Genomic DNA, 19,744 nt, shown 5'->3' with positions numbered 1-19,744 from the left:
CCCAGCTCCTGCAGGACCAGAGAGAGCAAACATGCTGGCACCTCAGGGAGGTGGTGCAAGCTTCACCAGTAAATACAGCTCTCAGGCCAGTGTTTGTAGTTGGTAAACTCCAGTAATTTAAAGTCCATTATCATTCTTGTAGCAGTTATTTCCTGCCTGTCGTTAACAGCAGCAGCAGCACTGGCTAGCCTGGCCATGTTTCTACTGCCCATTATTGTTTATATTTGGGGTTTTCTTCCACAAAAATGAAGCAGTTCAAGCCCTGGTTTGACAGTTTATAAGCCCAGGGCCTAGTTTGACATTAGCTGGGCTTAATATTCAATTTCTTTGTTCAGATGAGAGGAGCATGAACATTCTGGTTGGTAGCAACCTGTTATGCAACCAGAAGACACCATGGGTAGGAAACCTTGGTAAGCGTCTGGGGGGGGGAGTGTTTTGATCAGCTGTCAGCTGGTGTGGCATCACTGAATGACCCGTTAGCTGGCCCTCAATAGGAGCTGGCCGTTAAGTTTCGATATGCTCAGTAACCATTTACTGTACACATGGGACTTAGGTGCATTGTGATAAAACCCACACCCCTTTGATGTTTGTTTTATGAGGGTGTAAGGAAATGCTTCCTTTTGTATGGTCACCCCCTAGTTTTTTTGACTGCTAAGAGTGCCTTGAGGCCTGCTACCCAGACCTCAGTGCCACTGCTCTGGCCCTGAAGTGTATGTCAAATTGGCTATACCCAATTGGAAATGGCTAACTTACCTGCAAGTCACTAGTAAATGGCAGCCTGATACCCAGTGAGGTAGCCACACCCAGAGAGCTAGTGAGGTCTGTATACCAAGACAGGGGTTTCGTCATCTTGGAAGTGAACAGAATGGTGCAGTCTGGTATATCCATATGCCACATTCCACAGGAAGTGGTCACCAGTGGTAAAGAACCTGTAGCCCGTTGGGTACCAACTGTATCCTGCCCTGAAATATCTTTTGGAGCATAAAGAGGGCAACCCTGGCATCTATACCTCAGCTGACTCGGAAGAAGGACTGAATTACAGAGAGTCCCTAAAGCTAAAAGGAGGGGCAGGAAGGCACAACAGGCCCAAACGTAGCCCAACCCTCAGGGGAAGGTCTGGTATCTGAAAAAGAACTGACTCCTGGAAACTTGTCAGATCTGTCAGAACACCAAGGAGCAGGGGATCTCTCTAGGGAGGACCTGCACAATGGACAAAGGACCTGTCCCACTCTAGAAGACCTACAACAGTTAGCTCAACAGGCACAAGGGGATAACAGTGGTACCCATAAGATATACTGGGAGCAGGGGCTCTTGGCAGTGAGCCAAGGGACCCCAAACCAGGGGCATCCAGGAGAATGGTGGTTCCACAATAGGACAAGGAGTTCCTCCTTAACCTGGCACATTAGATTTACTTGGCTGGGCACATGGAGCAGACCAATACCTGGGAGAGGCTGGTCAAACACTTATACTAGCCCAAAATGACGGAGAAGGTCAAAAAGCCAGACCCATGCCCCTCCCGCCACCCCCACTCACACGCCCCATTTCCCTCCAACCCGCCTCCAACACTGAAGTGCCTTCCATGCTGCCCCCGTTGCGTCACCCCCGGAGTCCTGGACAAATACCCTCTGTGCGGTACTATTGGAGCACATCATCGACCCAGGCTCACAGGATGCTGAGCCATGCTGAGACCCAAACTTTACTCCCCAGCTCCAACATCGGCAGGACCGAGTTTCTTTTTTGTACAGCGCTTCATACCTCTCGCCCACTGCTTCTAAGCACTGTGAATAACGTCTTACTATTGCCCAATTTATATTACTCACTTTACCAACCTCAGAAGGGCGCAAGGCAGTATCAGACATTCTAAGATTTGAACTCTTTACTTTCAATCACATTATGTGTAAACAGCAAACTTTCAATCAATCAATCAGTACATTTGTAGAGCGCACAACTCGCCTGTCTCAAGACGCGGGGGTGCTGCTACAGCTCGAACAGCCAGGTCTTGAGAAGTCTCCTGAAGGACAGCAGGTCCTGGGTTTGTCGCAGGCGGATGGAAAGGTGTTCCAGGTCTTGGCGGCGAAGTGGGAGAATGATCTGCTGCCGGCGGTCGCTCGTCAGATGCGGGGGATGGTGGCGAGGTCGGCGGAGCGAAGCTGGCGGTAAGGGGTGTAGAAGGTGAGTCGTTCGTTGAGGTACACTGGTCCGTTGTTGTGGAGTGCTTTGTGAGCGTGGGTGAGGAGTTTAAAGGTGATCCTCTTGTTGACGGGGAGCCAGTGCAGGTCTTTCAGGTGGGCTGTGATGTTGCTGTGGTGGGGGAAGTCGAGGATGAGGCGTGCAGAGGGGTTCTGTATGCGTTGTAGTCGCTTCTAGAGTTTGGCTGAGGTTCCCGTGTAGAGAGCATTGCCGTAGTCCAGCCTACTGCTGACGAGGGCCTGGGTGACCATGCTTCTGGTTCCGGTGGGGATCCATCTGTAGATCTTGCAGAGCATGCAGAGGGTGTTGAAGCAGGAGGAGGAGATGGCGTTTACATGCTAGGTCATTGACAACGCTGAGTCGAGGATGACCCATAGGTTGCGTGCGTGGTCAGTGGGTGTGGGTGCAGCGCCCAGTGCGGCCGGTCACCATGAGTCTTCTCGATTACTTTCGCCGGGAACGGGAGTAGGGAGATGGGCCAGAAGTTCTTGAGATCACTTTACCAACCTCGGAAGGGCGCAAGGCTGTATCAGGCATTCTGGGATTTTAACTCTTTACTTTTCATCACCTTATGTGTAAACAGCAAACTTTAAGCTAGCAAATCAGTTCAAGGTTCAGCTGTGTGTTTAATTTAGTTTAATTTTTAAATCTTTTTATTAACATAGCTCATAGTACCATAAAACAATAGACAATGTCCAAGAGGTAGATTAGGAAATAGCGTTGTGGTGAACAAAGTCGGACACATTAGTACACAAGTGAGATATCCAATTACATAATTACTCCACAGACTCCCTCTCTGACCCTCTGTATTTCCGCCATGGCCCCCAGATCTTCTTCCATTTCTTAATGCAGCCCCTGCTCCTGTATATGGTTTCCTCAGCTCTTTGGCACCAATCCAGGTCCCTCCTCCACTGTTCCCATTGCGGGGGCATCTGGGATCCCACACCCTGGCAAGGTTTCTTTTCGCTACCCCTGCCACCAATGCTAGCCAGAGTGCAACATGCCTCGACCAGTCTGCGTCCCCCCCTAATCATCAGTAACAGCCACTTTGGCTCCATCGGAACCTTGTCGCCCACAACCGCAGACATAGTGTCTGTGACTTTGGTCCAGAAAGGAACTATCTCGGGGCACCCCCATAATATGGTGCCCTCCCCTTGGCAACCCTTCACGCAGAGGGCCAATTGGCTCCTACCCCAAGTGTATAGATGTGTGCGAGGGTAGTATATGCGATGTAGGATTTTCAATTGGACCAACCTAAACCTGGGACGGATTGCTATTTCATGCGGGCTCTGTATGGTGTCTTGCCAATCATCGTCATTTAGGGGACCAATATCACGGACCCACGCAGCCCGAAGCGTCACCAAGGGGTCTGGCATATTGTTTATGAGCTTACGGTAAATGGTGGATGTGGGCTTCTCCAAAATGGGGTCAAGCAACAGACTATCTTCCAAAGGGGAGTATTACGGGATAGAGGCATCTCTACGAATGTGTGAGCATAGGGCGTGTATGTGACGTATGTAATGGTATTGTTGAGAGTTGTGAAGGTCATATTCCTTCTTGAGGTAAGCAAAGGAGCGGGGGGGGGGCAGGTCCCTTCCACACGTCACCCAAGTATTCAATGCCAATTAGCTTCTACATCCTAATGCCGGTCAAAAGCGTCACCTCTCTCAATTGATCTCTGAGCCATAAAGGGGTTCTACCTGTCCGTGTATCCGACCACCACAGGAACTTGCTCGCCTCCCTCCAACATTGAACTACCACTCTTGTGTGTGCAGGCCACTCCCTTCACGGCCTCCGGGCATAAAGCAAGTGCTCGCTGTTACCCCCTGGCATGACCATCCTGTCTTCTCTGTAGGCTGGTTCGGTGCTGTCTGTAAATACCCAATTGTTAACTACCTGGAGCTGCGAGGCCCAGTGATATAATCTGACATCAGGAAGCACCAGACCCCCATCATATACCCCTCTGGTGAGCTTGTGGAGCCCTATCCTAGGTTTCACACCATTCCACAGCAGCGCCTGCACCGCCTGAGAGATGTGTGCAAATATCCCCTGAGGGACAGGATACGGTGTATTTTGTAGGATGTATAGGAGCCTCGGCAGAACGAGCATCTTCAATAATGCCGCCCGGCCCATGAGAGCAGCTGTGTATATATTAAGCTCTTGATCACAAATGGCTAAACGCGCTAGGATAATGAGTGTTACTTGAACTTACTTGTTAGCACTCATTCATACGTCCTTGGAAAGCTGAAGACTGCACAGACAGGATAAGAACCGGGGACATTTGGGTTATTTACACATATCTGCAGTGGGTGCATTTACCCACTGAGCTGCCCAGTGGCTTAACGCAAAATGGTGGGGACGGACTCTGAGTCCTTTGCAGAATGTGATGAGGGGCCCGTAAGTTGCTCATATACCACAGAAATGCATTTGTCTGGGGCTGTTTGGGGGGTTGGCGACCTCCGTGGACTACAGGGACCTTTGTAAAGCCACTGGAGCGGACTTCACCATGACGCAGGCTTTTGGAAAGTGCATGCACGCAGCAAATCATCACAACTACAAGAACATTTTCTAACTCCGATAAAGGATCTGGAACATGCTCAGAAGTTAATTACTGCAATGGCTGGATATGAAAAACATGCAAGTCAGCAGTACATCTGCAGATGTGTATCAGTTATTGTCTCATCTCTCTTTCCATACTCCGCATCTCCTTCGATTATGACGTAATTTTTGCTGTTCAGAAAAATCCTCGGTCGGTCATCTTGAGGGCGTCCATTAATGAGTAACGTAGTGGGATAAATTGATAACCGACTGAATTCTGTGATCAGGTGGTACAATAAAGTTGCTGCCCAGGGACCCCCAAAGTCCAGCCAGACCGGGGCATCTCAACCAGGCCCAGCGGGAATTATAATTTCATTAAAAGCATATACAATATTATCACCACCATATTCAACTGAAGTTCATAAATTTGCTACTGGCACACAATATTACAGCCATAAACTGGTTGTCATTTTTTTTTTTTAAAAGAAAAGGGGAGAGACAAACACAGACAGTACTATTTGTCATATAGGTCGCACATCTAAACAGACCAATGTTCAACCTATATCCTGGACCCGCTCAATTATCATTGATGGATCATCCATCATTTCCGGCAGAGGCAGTTTGGAGTACGGGCGTTTTGGGTGTGGAGAGGAGTGGTCCCAGGAACCGTACAAATCGGAAGGGCCCAAGGACAGAAATCTTTATCCACCCCAGGGACACTCCAACTGACCTGGAATTAGAGGAGAAAGTCAGGTTCATCATTTGGGAGTTTTTACGATATCGGAGGGGCCGGGGAAGTGTACCGCCTTCGTGAGATTATAAACAGACCCAATGGGAAATTGGTTTTAAAAATAAGAGGATACTATAACATGAGATCACACATGCAGAAGAGACTGGCAGACGTAAGCAGGAGCAGATTTTAAGCTTTATCGCACATTAGGATGCCATCACATAGAAACTATACAGAATCCAGAGAAATGCAGAAAAGTAATATGAAATAAGGATTTGATTAAAGTGGTAACCAACCAGTAACCTTTACTAAGAGAGACCCATTATACAGTCTTGAAAAAGATGGTACATTACTGTTAAAAGCCGTCGAAACGCGTCGACGCCCACACCTGCATAATCACGGGACTAAGCTTATCCTGCAGACAAGATTAATTGAGCGGGTCCAGGATATAGTTTTAACATTGGTCTGTTTAGATGTGCGACCTATATGACAAATAGTACTGTCTGTGTTTGTCTCTCCCCTTTTCTTTTAATTTTTTTTTTAATTGATGTGCATGACAACCAGTTTATGCCTGTAATATTGTGTGCCAGTAGCAAATTTATGAACTTCAGTTGAATATGGTGGTGCTAATATTGTATATGCTTTTAATGAAATTATAATTTAAGTTTTTTTTATAAATAATTGTATTGTTTATGACATGTTTTTTTGACTAAAAAGTAAACCCTTTTTAACAAATTTTCTATCTGTACATTATATGTGTTAGAGACCTGTGCTAATACATGGGCTAACGTTCTAGTTCTGCCCGCCAAGGGATTCCCCAGTTTTTTCTCTGTACTCTTAGGCCGAACATTTGCCTGGCAAGGCTGAACTTCCAGGGGAGTACAACTACCACCCCCAGGGGAAACACATTCTGCATGTGTTGTATGCGAGTCTGCCTGGCACAGGTCTCCAGCCCTCTGGCCCTGTGACAGTGCATGGAGCCCCCCCAGGCCAGACATGACCTCACCAGGGTCCATCTTGGAGTGCTCTAATCTCAAGGCTGGCAACCCCTGACCAACTGGTCCTCCCACTGTGAACAGTTTCCACCTCTCGGCCCTACCTCTGGGCCTCAGTACCGTCCGCTGTGGAGTGATACCCCCAGAAGACAGAACTGGTAGGACGTTTGTGGCAGCCACCCCACCCAGCTTTCCTAACACTGCGGAACTCTCCCAGTGGCTGGTCCCATGGTACAAATCATGTCCCCTTGCTAGGGCTCCCGCTGGGAACAACCCACGCTTAGGGAATAGAGCACCCTGTGCTCTGCCCATCCCCACCTCTCCTCCTACTCTTAGAAGGGGCATGGGACCCCCCCACACCACCTCTACAATGGAACCTGTCTGGGTTACTGGGAACCTACCCCTCACTCTGTTGAGGGGATCCTGAGCCACCTCCCTTAGGATAAGTCCCAAATTCCTCCTGAGACACTCTAGTACTCACCCAGAGTTGTGCCTCCTTTGCAAGTACCCTGGGGTCAGAGTACTTACAATCAACCAGGTGTTGGCATAGCCCTGAAAAACAGTGACAGAACATGTGCTGTCTAGCCACGAAATTGTTCAGCCCCTGAAAAGACTACCATTCTATTCATTCGCCCAACCAGCCAGTGCCTCGTAGAAGTACCCCACAAAATCCTCCCAGGACTGGAGAGACAGTTTCGGACTACTCTTGAATTTCAACCTGCAATTTTCGGAGGTGAAATCATACTTCCTGGCAAGGGCCTACTTCATGGTTTAATACTTCAACCTGCCCTCCCTTCTCTAGGGCCAGCAGGGCCTCCCTCCCATAACTAGGCATATGACTCCAAAGGCCAGCTCCCCAATCCTCCTCGGGAGTGCTATGTACTTCTAGAGCTACTTCATATGTCTAAAAGCATTTGCTAATGTCTTCCCCCTCCTTGAAGTCAGGAAATAAGCCTCTGGGTATGTGGACTCTTTCTTCTGCACTGGACACAGTCATTTTACTGCTACCATTTTAGGACTAACTGCTGTTTCGCCTTCAAGTCCAGCTCCTTGAGACTCAGTTCATGAGCCAGCAAGATCTTTCTCTCCTTCTACCTCAGCTTTTCTCACCTCTACAGCCATCTGGACCAGCTGCAGCTTCAGGTCCCTCTCAGCCTGTCTGTCCTTGAGCTCCTCAGGCTTTTGGATGAGACACTCCACACAGTTTTGCAAAAATAGACAGTAATTTTATAAATAAATCAAGAACAAAATGATAAATATCCAATGAGTAGAAGTCGAGATATGAATATTTAAAGAATAGAAAGAGTTCTAGTGCTCAGAAGCAATAAGGGCCAATGGGAGTTATCTTGTCACACTGGACCGGTACAAAGTCAAGAGTTACAGCATCCTGCAATTAAGCACAGGCTGGCTGCAGGACCCACGTAGAGCCTGCTGAGCAAAAGTACCTTAATCATTGTCGCATCACGAGATGCGTTAATGATCCCCAATCAGTGGTGGTGCTGCGCTGGATTTCTCCACGTAATTGGGGTGATGCACCAGGTCCGTTGAGCGAAGCACCAGTTCCAAGGGTGGCGCTTCCAAAGGAGATGTGCTGGGTTAATCCATGCTGGAGGGGCACTGTGTCAATCATCTACAGGCTGTGGCGGCAGTGAGTTGGTTCCGAAGCAGTGATTCAGGATGTGAAGCGACGGTTCTGAATGTGAAGTGCTGATTTTACACCTGCAACAGGGTCAATGCGCTGGTTCTGCTCTAAGCAGACTGGAGATGCATTGATTTCTGTGGTGCAAGTATCTGGGTCCACTTCCAATGAACCAGGCACAGGAGCAGGGGCAAAGACTTTGATAGCACTGAGTTTCAAGCAACAGAAAGCAAGCCAACAAGCCCTTGGAGATCACTCTGGGTTCAAAGCAGAGGCCAGTTCTACCTCTGCAGGGTCAAAGGGCAGCACAGCAGAAACGCAGTTCTTCCAGAGAAGCAGTCCAGCAGAGTGACAGTCCTTGTAGCAGCACAGCAGTTCTTCTTACAGAGGGTCTTTCCAGGTCCAGGAGTCAGGAAGTGTCTGATTTTGTTGTGTCGGAGACCCAATACTTATACCCAGTAGTGCCTGTGAAGTGGGGGTGACTTTGAAGAAGGGTCTTCGAAGTGTACAGAGGCCCCTTCTTATCAGCTCTGGTTCCAGACTACCTGTGGGGGGTAATCAGTCCTTTGTGTGGGGGCAGAGCACTGCCTATTCAGGCGTGTCAGTCCTCCCTCCCTTCCTGCCCAGGAAGAGTCATTAGAATGAAGATGAGTACTCATACACCTAACCCTCCTGTGTTTGTGGCTGTCTAGAGGGAAGGAACAAAGTGTAGCAGTCACCCACCCGAGACGTGTATTGGAGACAGGCTGCAAGCACACAGAGCTGTAAGTGCAAAGAAATGTCTACTCTCTAAAAACCGGTCCTCGGAAGCTTGTGTCCGGTCCAGGGAAGGCATGGCTTGGCAGTTCGGGCTGGACTGTTCCCATGAGGCACAGGATCAGGCTGATTTGCATATGGCCATGTCTGAACTGGGGTGGCAGAGTGGTCTAAAGAACGGTGATGGATTAAACCCAGATCTGTTGACTGGGTGTGAGTGTTTGAATGGTTCAGATGCTCCGTCCATCACCACCCCCTTTTGTACCACTTTGTTCGCCATAAGTTGGCAGGGTATGCTCAGACGCGAGTCCTTTGCTCACTTTGCCACTGGATTCAAGCAAACCGGGCTGAAGACGGCTGAAATGCCAGAAACCGGTCCTCGGAAGCTTGTGTCCGGTCCAGGGAAGGCATGGCTTGGCAGTTTGGGCTGGACTGTTCCCATGAGGCACAGGGTCAGACTGATTTGCATATGGCCATGTCTGAACTGGGGTGGCAGAGTGGGCTAAAGAACGGTGATGGATTAAACCCAGATCTGTTGACTGGGTGTGAGTGTTTGATTGGTTCAGATGCTCCGTCCATCACCACCCCCTTTTGTACTACTTTCTAAAAAGTAGCATTTCTGAAATAGTAATGTTAAACCAGTAAAGACAATTTAGCATTACCATTCGAAAGATATAACAAGCATTTGCAATGCAATAGGTCTCGCATTATGAAAGTTTGAGCTATTGGTCTTGTAAATGACAAATTTTTTATTTATGTGTTGGTTTTGAAAATAGTGAAATTAATAGCTTTGTCATTTACAATGCCAATACTTTTATCTTTTGCAAATGTGACACCTATAGCATTTGTAATGCAACATGTTTTGTATTTACGTGACTTAGATGTATTGATATTACAAATAACAATGGCTTTTAATTTTTTTTAAATACATAATACTTAAATAAAAGTTATTGTAATTTATAATGGCAATAGCTTAAACTTTTGTAAATAACTTTTGTGAGGATTATGTTCAGTGTATTTTATTGTGACGAAAATCCAAGAACAGAAGTGAAATATTAACATCTTTGTGACATTTGTAATAAAGCTTGAAACATTGAGAGAACATATTTGAACCAGTTGATGTTGAATGGTTGCACAGATTGATACTGTGGTGGCGACGAGTGATGCTGTGGCGTTCAGTGATGCTGTGGTAGCGCATATTGATGTTGTGGTGCCCCTGAGTGATGCTGTGGTGCCCCTGAGTGATGCTGTGGTGGTGCCGAGTGATGCTGTGGTATCCCTGAATGATGCTGTGGTGGTGCGATAGATAAAGTGAGTGAGGGCGATAGATAGAGGGAGTGAGGGCTATCGATATAGAGGGAGGGCGATAGATAGATCGAGTGAGTGAGGGAGGGCGATAGATAGATAGAGTGAGGGAGGGCGATAGATAGATAGAGTGAGGGAGGGCGATAGATAGATAGAGTGAGGGTGGGTGAGGGGATGTGAGGATGAGGGGGTGTGAGGGTAAGGATGAGGGGGTGTGAGGGGGAGGGTGAGGGGGTGTGTGAGGGTGAGGGGGTGTGTGAGGGTGAGGGGGGGGTGAGGGGGAGGGGGTGTGTGAGGGTGAGGGGGTGTGTGAGGGTGAGGGGGGGTGTGTGAGGGTAAGAGGGTGTGTGAGGGTGAGAGGGTGTGTGAGGGTAAGAGGGTGTGTGAGGGGTGTGTGAGGGTGAGGATGTGTGTGAGGGTGAAAGGGTGTGTGAGGGTGAGGTGGGTGTGTGAGGGTGAGGGGGCGTGAGGGTGAGGGGGTGTGGGTTGTGGGGATGAGTGAGGGTGAGTGAGGGTGAGGGGGCATGAGGGTGTGAGTGGTGCAAGGGGGTGTGGGGGTGTGTGAGGGTGTGGGGGTGTGTGAGGGTGTGGGGGGTGAAGGGGTGTGGGGGTGAGGGGGGTGTGAGGGTGGGTGAGGGGATGTGAGGATGAGGGGGTGTGAGGGTAAGGATGAGGGAGTGTGAGGGGGTGTGTGAGGGTGAGGGGGTGTGTGAGGGTGAGGGGGTGTGTGAGGGTGAGGGGGTGTGTGAGGGTGAGGGGGTGTGTGAGGGTAAGAGGGTGTGTGAGGGTAAGAGGGTGTGTGTGAGGGTGAGGATGTGTGTGAGGGTGAAAGGGTGGGTGAGGGGGTGTGTGAGGGTGAGGGTGTGTGTGAGGGTAAGAGGGTGTGTGAGGATAAGAGGGGGTGAGAGGGTGTGTGAGGGTGAGAGGGTGTGTGAGGGTGAGAGGGTAAGTGAGGGTGAGAGGGTAAGTGAGGGTGAGAGGGTAAGTGAGGGTTAGGGGGTAAGTGAGGGTTAGGGGGGTGAGAGGGTGTGTGAGGGTGAGGGGGGTGCGAGGGGGAGAGGGGGTGAGAGGGTGAGAGGGGGTGTGAGGGTGAGAGAGGGTGAGTGTTTGTGAGGGTGAGGGTGAGGGTAAGGGTGAGGGGGTGTGAGGGTGAGGGGGTGTGAGGGTGAGGGGGTGTGAGGATGTGTGAGGGGGTTTGAGGATGAGGGTATGTGAGGGTGAGGGGGTGTGAGGGTGAGGGGTGTGAGGTTGAGGGGGTGTGAGCAGGGCTCGAAAAATCCCAAAAATGGTACTAGTCCTGCAGGACTAGTACCTTAAAAAATGTCCTCGACCTAACTGCAACCTACTTGACCCCGTCTCTGAAAGCGGAGCAAATGTGACAAGATAACAAGATTTAAAGGCATCTTTATTGCTCATTTACTTTGTGAGCAGTAAAAATGCCTTTAAATCTTGTTATCTTGTCACATGTGCTCCGTTTTCACAGACAGAGGACAAAAGTTGGTTTGTTTTCCTACTCGCCAGAAAGGGCGAGTAGGAGCTAAAAACAGCTCGACCTTGTTAAATTTAGCTCGACTATGCGAGCGGTCGAGTGGAATTTTCGAGCCCTGGTGAGGTTGAGGGGGTGTGAGGTTGAGGGGGTGTGAGGGTGTGTAGGGGTGAGGGGGATGAGGGTGAGTGTGTGTGAGGGTGAGGATGAGGGGTGTGAGGGTGAGGGTGTGTGAGGGTGACCCAGATTGAAGAGTCAAAGATGAAGTTGCGGGTGCTTAAATTTGGCAATAAAGCAAAATTAGTGTTCATATGTGGTAATCTGCATACTAACACTGTATGCGTCACCTTGATTCTGAGGTCAACACAGCTACAATGTTGCCCAATATCACATATGAGGTCTCAGCCAGGTCTAGCTTTATAGCCAAAAGCAAACTGCATGCTGGGACTTGTAGTTTCACTGTTAACATCTTAAGTATAGGTTAATAAATCGCAGCATGCAAAGAGCTGTTGTATAAAAAAAGGGCTGAACTGGCTGAAATTATCACACTTCACGTGGTCCTTCTTGGCAGCAGTAATATGAATAATTGGCAAGTGCAATAGGTTTAGCCAAAGGCACAACTCGATCTCTAGCTATGTCAATTGTTTCGCCTATGTTGTTGTGAATGAGCAAAAATAAAAAAAGTGCTTGTTTTAAAATGACGAGAGGCATTTCCAAAAAACGCCCAAAAAACAAAGAAAATAAGCACAGGCCCATCTCGCATGTGCATGTATCTGGCGTCACCAGCTCACATGTGCATGTATCTGTCAAGACGCTCCAGTGACACCAGTGTGATGACGTGTACGTCATGATGCAGTAGCCATTTAAAAAACAAGATGTTGAGCTGACTCCGAAATGCGGACTTTGTTCCCCAGCACTAAAGTCAGCGGCTTTGGCTATTATGCCACATCCTCTACTTCAATTTCCATAACAGCAAATTGTAAACATATTTTTAAAATAAATAAATACATTTATTAAATGCACCAAAGCAAGCAAAAAAAAACAAAGCAACTCCATTTTGTCGAAAGATGTTTTAGATTATCACAAAGGGTAAAATTGCCTTAAAGCTAATTGTAATGCATTCACGCTTTTTTTATCAGAAAAAGAAGGGATCCAAGCAGTCTGGGCGAGTATTATAAGTTTGAATAGTTTCTGGAAGTGTTGGGAAAGGAGACAGCGACGGGATAATAAAGTGCAAATTAGGCTCGTAGCAAACATTGTTATCTTTACTGCAGTGGCATATGTGGAACACACTTCTGCACCTATGCATCTAGCGCCGGAAAAGCAGAGTACAGCCCGCAGCGCTAGGAAGGCCTGTGCGGTACGCATGCAAAGCAGCAGCCCCGGGAACTTCAAGGTCGACAAGCCGCCCTGCTGCTATCTGCGAGCCAGAGTCACCCTATATCACACCTGCTGCCAGCACGATTAGGGGGAGTCGGGGCGGAAGACAACCGGACAAAGATTTTAACGTCCAGCGGTAAGGCCCAGCGGCTGTCCCTCTGCACATGCCCCCGCAGCAACCTACCCGTGACACCCCACGCGCTGCAGAAAAATTGCTAACTGCAAACCCCGCCACTTGTGCACCTTCTCTCGGTGCCCTGCGAGGAGCGTCCTGCCAGCAGTGTCCTGAAACAGCAAAATAAGACACCGCGTGCCCTGCGGGCAAGGGAACCCCCCCCCCCTGTCTCCCTTCAGCGGGGGAAAGCGAGCCCGCAACGCCTCCTGGAGCAGCCCCCAGGACAAAGGCCATGCCCCCGACCACCTGTTTGCACCACCAGCACTATTCCATTGAACAGTGAGTACCTCAGGGGTCGGCACTTAGCCCCACGCTGTTCAACCTGTATGTGCAGCCGCTGGCTGCGGTCGCCAAGCAGTGGGGCCTGAATATGGTATCCTATGCTGACGACATGCAGCTGGCGGTGGCCCTCAGTGGGGATGCCGTCTCCGGGGCCTCTAGGTTCAGGGATGGCCTGACAGGAGTGGCTGGCTGGATGACGGCGAACTGCTTGCAGCTTAATGCAAAGAAAACAGAGGTTCTAATCGTGGGCAAACACAGCAGCCTCTGGGGCGATCAGTGGTGGCCCTCAGAGCTAGGTCCAACTCCCATCCCGGTGTCTGAGGTGAAAAATTTGGGTGTCTGGTTAGATCCCGCCCATAGCTTTTGCGGACACACCAAAAAAGTAGCTGCTACCTGTTTCGGTACATTGCGTGAGCTTAGGCCAGTCCTGAAATTTTTTGATGCCCCGACCAGACAGTTGATAATCCAGGCCACTATACTCTCGCGATTAGATTATGCGAGTTCACTCTTGTTGGGGGCCAATCAGGCGGAAGTCATCCGGATGCAACGTGTTCAGAACGCTGCGGCCAGAGCCCTGGTGGGCTTACCTAGGTTCTGCTCGGCAAAAGCAACCATTTATAAGCTCCATTGGCTCCCCATGGCTCAAAGGATCGAGTTTAAGACTCTTTGTCTTTCTTTTAAAATTCTCAAGCTGTCTTCCCCCCAGATCTTGGCGCATCTTCTCACCACATATGTTCCCTCCCGCTCTTATAGGTCATTGGGTCAAAATCTGGCCACAGTTCCACGGTTCAAACGTTCTCGGGCCGGAGGTCGGTCTTTCCGTTACCTCGCGGCCAAGCTCTGGACCTCACTACCAGCTCATATCCGTGCCCTAGAGGACTTGTCTGCTTTCAGAAGGGCCATCAAAACATTCCTCTTCCCTCCTGGCCCATAAGAGCGCCCTTGGGCTATTCCTTTCTGCTTTCTGTTTAGCTATGTATTGGTATTTTCCTTCTGCCAGTCAAAAGCGCCGGGACGCCCCTATGCTGGGGCAGCTCTGCGCTATAAAAATCACAATAACATAACATAACATAACATTAGGCACAGCCCGCCGTACTGAAAAAGCGGCTGTGGCCTGTGTGTGCTCATGGAACGCTTACCGGAGTGCATTGTCCCGAATGAGGTCTAGAAGGGAGCCTCCCGGCACTGCGCACCTCCGTTTTCCCAAAGAAACTTCCAGGAACAGAGTGTGGCCTGCTGTTTTCGGCGGAGAGAATCACGATATTCTCAGAGAGTATCGGCAGCGCCCTAGTGGTGTTCTCACGACACTGCATCCTCGCCAGCAACTGAAGTAAAGTGCTGGGTACTAACTATGTGCCCGGTCGCGTCGCGTCGTGCAGATGGTCAAAACGAAACTGAAACCTACGGAGCATGGCAGAGTCGGATTCTGACGCGCGCGACCCAATCCCAAGGCGCGCGTCAGAATCCGACTCTACCATAGACAATGCTGTGCGTGTGGCCAGCTCTTGTCCCCCCTCGTTTGTCGGCTGACTCAACAGCTATAGTACTCTCTGCGATCGCGTGCTTTTCGCAGCGAGCCCTAAAAAATGAGACAACCACTCCTTTCTAATCAGGAATTACAGTTTAAAAGTATATTAAGGAAAGCCCAATGTTAACCTATAGGAGGATTAGACCTCATAGTAGTGAAAAACTAACATAGGTGTTTGGGACTACCAGGACAAGCAAAACTTTGACAGTACATGGCCTACTTGCACCTATGGTCTAGCCAGGGCCCATCTTAGGAGTGATGTGTAATAAAAGGGGAGTTTAAGATTTGGCAAAGGGTTCTAAATACCAAGTCGAAGTGGCAGTAAAACTGTATACACAGGCTCTAAAGTGGCAGGCCTGAGATATGTTGAAAAGTCTACTTGTGTGGGAGGCACAAGCAGTGCTGCAGGCCCGCTAGTAGCATTCAATTTACAGGCACTGGGTGCAGGTAGTGCACTCTACTAGGGACTTACAGATACATTAAATATACCAGCATTGGATATACCAAATGTAACCATGTTTAGGAGAGAAGCACATGCACTTTAACACTGATTATCAGTTGTAAAGTGCCAGAGTCCTAAAGCCAATAAAAACAGGGTCAGAGGAGGAGGAAGGCAATTTGTTTGGGGGTAACCCTTCAGACAAGGCTATTTTCCAATACCCTTATTTACATAGGCCACATCTCTTGGAAAGGATTCCCAGTTGCACTTCTATGGCAAACCCCTTTTAAAGACACACCCCCTCCCTTTTTCATCCCACTTTAGCCTTGCATACCATCAAATACTGAGGCAGCAATCTACGCAATATTTTGAACAGGCCCCGGGAACAACATTATGGGGCCTTTTCTGGAGAAAGATGAGGTGTGTGGAATAACTCTCACGAGTCCCAATACTTTCTGAGAACTTAAATTGTAGTTAACTTGTTTAATGTACATTTCATCTCATGGGCTGGGAGGTGTAATAAGACCCCCAAAAGTGTCACAGCAGGCAGTAAGTGGTGTTCTGAAAATTGAGAGATTTCTGGTCCTGTGTTGGGTGAGGGTGACCAGATATTCAAATCAAAACACCGGGACAACCATATGGCTTTTCCGATTGAGATATATATATATATATATATATATATATATCTCAGACATATGGCACACACCACAGCATGGCTGAGTAAGTCTTTAATTTTTCATGCTTCAGAGGTGTATGAGTGTGATTCTGGCCTCGGGTGCTCGCTGGGGTTTATTCATGCAACATTCTGCTAGGCCTGGTTGGATGGACTGGAAGCCTCACATGACCAGATTCCATACAACGGCAGTTCGCCCGGGCTTCTCGTTATGTGTAGACATAATTAGTTATTGTACAAATAAACCTAACTTTGAAAAACATCCTCGAGCGTGACAGCTACGTATTGGAAAGAGAATGTTACAATTCACCCCACGTGTAAAACAGCAGCACATGCCTCGTAATTGTATGAAATATTGTAAAACAACTTGTTTTTTAACCCCTTCATTCTTCACAGACAAAAAGCCGAGCATGTACACAATATTACTCACTTTTTCCGACCCCTGGCTGACCATTTCTCTCCTCCTCCGCCGTGTAAAGTCAGGGGTGGAAACGCAGCCTGGACTGACGCCGGGCCGAGGGTGGAGGGTAAATAGCACCGCTGTCCGGGCTCCCGGTAAATACCCCAGTACGGACGAGAGGTCAAAGTTCAGTACATGGCTCCCCCTGAATAACGGGAAACAAGTCCGAGCAGCAAAGCGCCTGCATGTAAACAGCGCATAGACACAAACCAAGTAAGTTGCGCAGCAACAGCGCGTTCTGCTGCGACTGAGCATGCGCACAGAAGAGACTATTTGCTATAGCGCACGCGCAGAGGAGAGATACCTCTCCAGCGCATGCGCCCACAAACGGACCAGGTAAAAAATGCGCAGCCACAGCACTTTCTGCTGCGACTGGGCAAGAGCACAGAGGTGCCTATCTCGACTGGGCATGCGCACCGATGAGATACTTATTTCCAGCGCATGCGCAAAAAAGACTTCCATGTATGTGTAAAGTGAAACTCGGTTCTGGCCCAAGTCAAATGTGTGAGCTGTTTTAATGTGGATTTGTTCTTTCTCCTATTAGTCGGGCAACTTCTACATGTCTAATGAAAATGCAGTTACATCCTGAAAACGTGGCTGGTGACATGCCCTAGCGGCTGTGATGTTTTAAGATTGTTAGGCAAGTCAGTGGGATGGGAAGCAGGCTGGGACTATTGACAACACAGCTGTGTAGAGGAGGGTGTACTAGTAATGTACTCACACGCCACACAGAGTATAACGTAGAGATATTTTTAAAGTCTCTCATCAAACAGCACCAGACAAACTATGAAATTGGAGGAAGGTTTAAAAAATGGTTTGACCACTGAAGGAGCCGGGCTCCACATTCAACCTACTGCTAGCGGAAAGCCCTTGTTGCCTGCAATTCTGCAGTCCACTTGCGTGACCAGGACCACCAGAATCTGGGTGCCAGCCCTCCCGCCTCCCGCCGCCCGACTCCTCTGTCACCTCGGAGTGTGGCCGCCGAGTGGAGCGCGGTCTGAGGGCGAAAGACCACAAGACCCAGCATTCCTAGCGGCGCACGCCGCAACATTTGCGCGCCAGGAGGCGCTGAAATAGAGCGTCACCCCGGTCGAGGGGGGGAACCTACTGCTAGCGGAAAGCCCTTGTTGCCTGCAATTCTGCCGTCCACTTGCCTGAGCAGGACGACCAGAATCTGGGTGCCAGCCCTCCCGCCTCCCGCCGCCCGACTCCTCTGTCACCTCGGAGTTTGGCCGCCGAGTGGAGCGCAGTCTGAGGGCGAAAGACCACAAGACCCAGCATTCCTAGCGGCGCACGCCGCAACATTTGCGCGCCAGGAGGCGCTGAAATAGAGCGTCACCCCGGTCGAGAGGGGGAACCTACTGCTAGCGGAAAGCCCTTGTTGCCTGCAATTCTGCCGTCCACTTGCCTGACCAGGACCACCAGAATCTGGGTGCCAGCCCTCCCGCCTCCCGCCGCCCGACTCCTCTGTCACCTCGGAGTTTGGCCGCCGAGTGGAGCGCGGTCTGAGGGCGAAAGACCACAAGACCCAGCATTCCTAGCGGCGCACGCCGCGACATTTGCGCGCCAGGAGGCGCTGAAATAGAGCGTCACCCCCGTCTCGCGGGACGCCGGGTGAAGCCCGGGCCAAGGGCGGGCCCGTTTTAGTCCGTTCTAGACTGTGCTAGGCTGGGCTGGGCCACCTCCCTTGGTCCCACATTCTGGCCTCTACGTTCTCCACTAAAGGTACTTTTTGATCTGTTACACGTTAACATCTTTTAGCCATCTACACTTTTTCTGTTTTTGTGTCAGGTTATCTACTATTACATTATGACTAGGGGGTCAAGAAGCAAGACAGCAAAGAAATCTGCTCTAATCACCGGCCCACTCGATCAGTGTCTTTCAAGAACCAACGAGGCCATTGACCTAAGTATTTCCCTACTCGAGCGTAGGGTGTCACAAGACCTGGCTATCGCCAGGAGATCCTCACTGGGCCTCTTTGCGTCAGCGCAATCCCCACTCCAATCAGATTTGTCAATCCCGGTTTTATTGCAACCAAACTCTGTAGTTGAGGTACATTCGATCCCGAAAATAGTCGATTTATCAGCTACTAATCTCACCTCTGATTTCGACTCAACAGGAAATCTGGAGCAAACCCCAGACCTTCAGATCTCCTTAACTCAGGATCCAGAGCCTGAGATCTTGCTCAAGGGGGCTAAGGAGGGTGCCATCCCCAAACAGGGAATAGACAAAAAAAAGGGTAACCTTAAGAAACCCCAAGCTATCACCACTAGCCTGAATGGGACAATTACTATTCCACTGCAGGGTGCCCATAGTGATTCCACCACCCCACTCACCATCTCGCTTGCACCTATTGCAAATTTATCAACTCCGGGTAAGGAGGGGGGCATCTGTAGCACATGCAATACCCATTCTCAGCTTTTAGTGAACCTCAGGGAACTGTTAAAGCACCACCTGCAACCCTTAGAACGGAGTATAATGGCAATAGAAAAACAACTCGCCATTCTTTCCCAGAAGCCCCCGACCCAGCTTAGCCTAGGCCAAGTAAAACCGGGGTTGGTCATTTCGAACCCCCCTGGCACTAGATCTCAAGTGGCCCCCCCGGACAACAGAGCTAAACCCTCCAAACTGCCAACAGCTCAGCCTATAATTATATCTAAAAAACCAGAAACATCTTCCCTCCTTATTACTGGGACTGGGAGTACGGCAGAGGTTCTGGTCACTGCTCCTTCTCAGCCTACCCTTTCCCAGCCCACCCCCATCCAGTCTATTTCCAATCAGTCCATCCCTAACAAGGAAATACCCCAGCCACCGAACAAAAGATCCACCCTTCCACCTATGCCTCAGAAACCATCATCGAATCATCATGAAGAGGGAAAGAGGGGCCTCAGGTTTAAACGTCCAGTTCACCTATCACCAGAAGCTTCCCCCTTTTCAGTTATCCTTACGGGGGTTCCCGAACTGCCCTTAGGCAAGGAGGAGCCGTCTTGGTCCCTTTGGAACAAGGTCGCGCAGTGGCTCAGCATTAACAGACCCCAACAAGCCCCATATTCAAATTGCATCTCAGCGGTGCGCAGAGTCCCGTGGATCGGGGCTGAACCCAAAAACATCCAGGGAGATTGCATCATAGTAACGTGCCACGATCCAGATACTATGGATTATATCTGC

General features: G+C 49.5%; 1 pseudogene across 1 annotated transcript in view; it reads right to left on the bottom strand.

Moving 5' to 3' along the window:
* LOC144772337 (uncharacterized) overlaps positions 1-16,806 on the bottom strand; it is a 153,567-nt pseudogene extending 136,761 nt beyond the window's left edge. The window contains exon 1 of the transcript XR_013599718.1: positions 16,547-16,806. The product of XR_013599718.1 is annotated as an uncharacterized LOC144772337 (transcript). The remainder of the gene's footprint in view (positions 1-16,546) is intronic.
* Between the last annotated feature and the right edge of the window lie 2,938 nt (positions 16,807-19,744).

Source organism: Lissotriton helveticus, chromosome 8, assembly GCF_964261635.1.
Source record: "Lissotriton helveticus chromosome 8, aLisHel1.1, whole genome shotgun sequence".
NCBI classification, from domain to species: domain Eukaryota; kingdom Metazoa; phylum Chordata; class Amphibia; order Caudata; family Salamandridae; genus Lissotriton; species Lissotriton helveticus.
The sequence above is the reverse complement of the archived record's forward strand: the minus strand, read 5'-3'. Positions and strand labels throughout refer to the sequence as shown.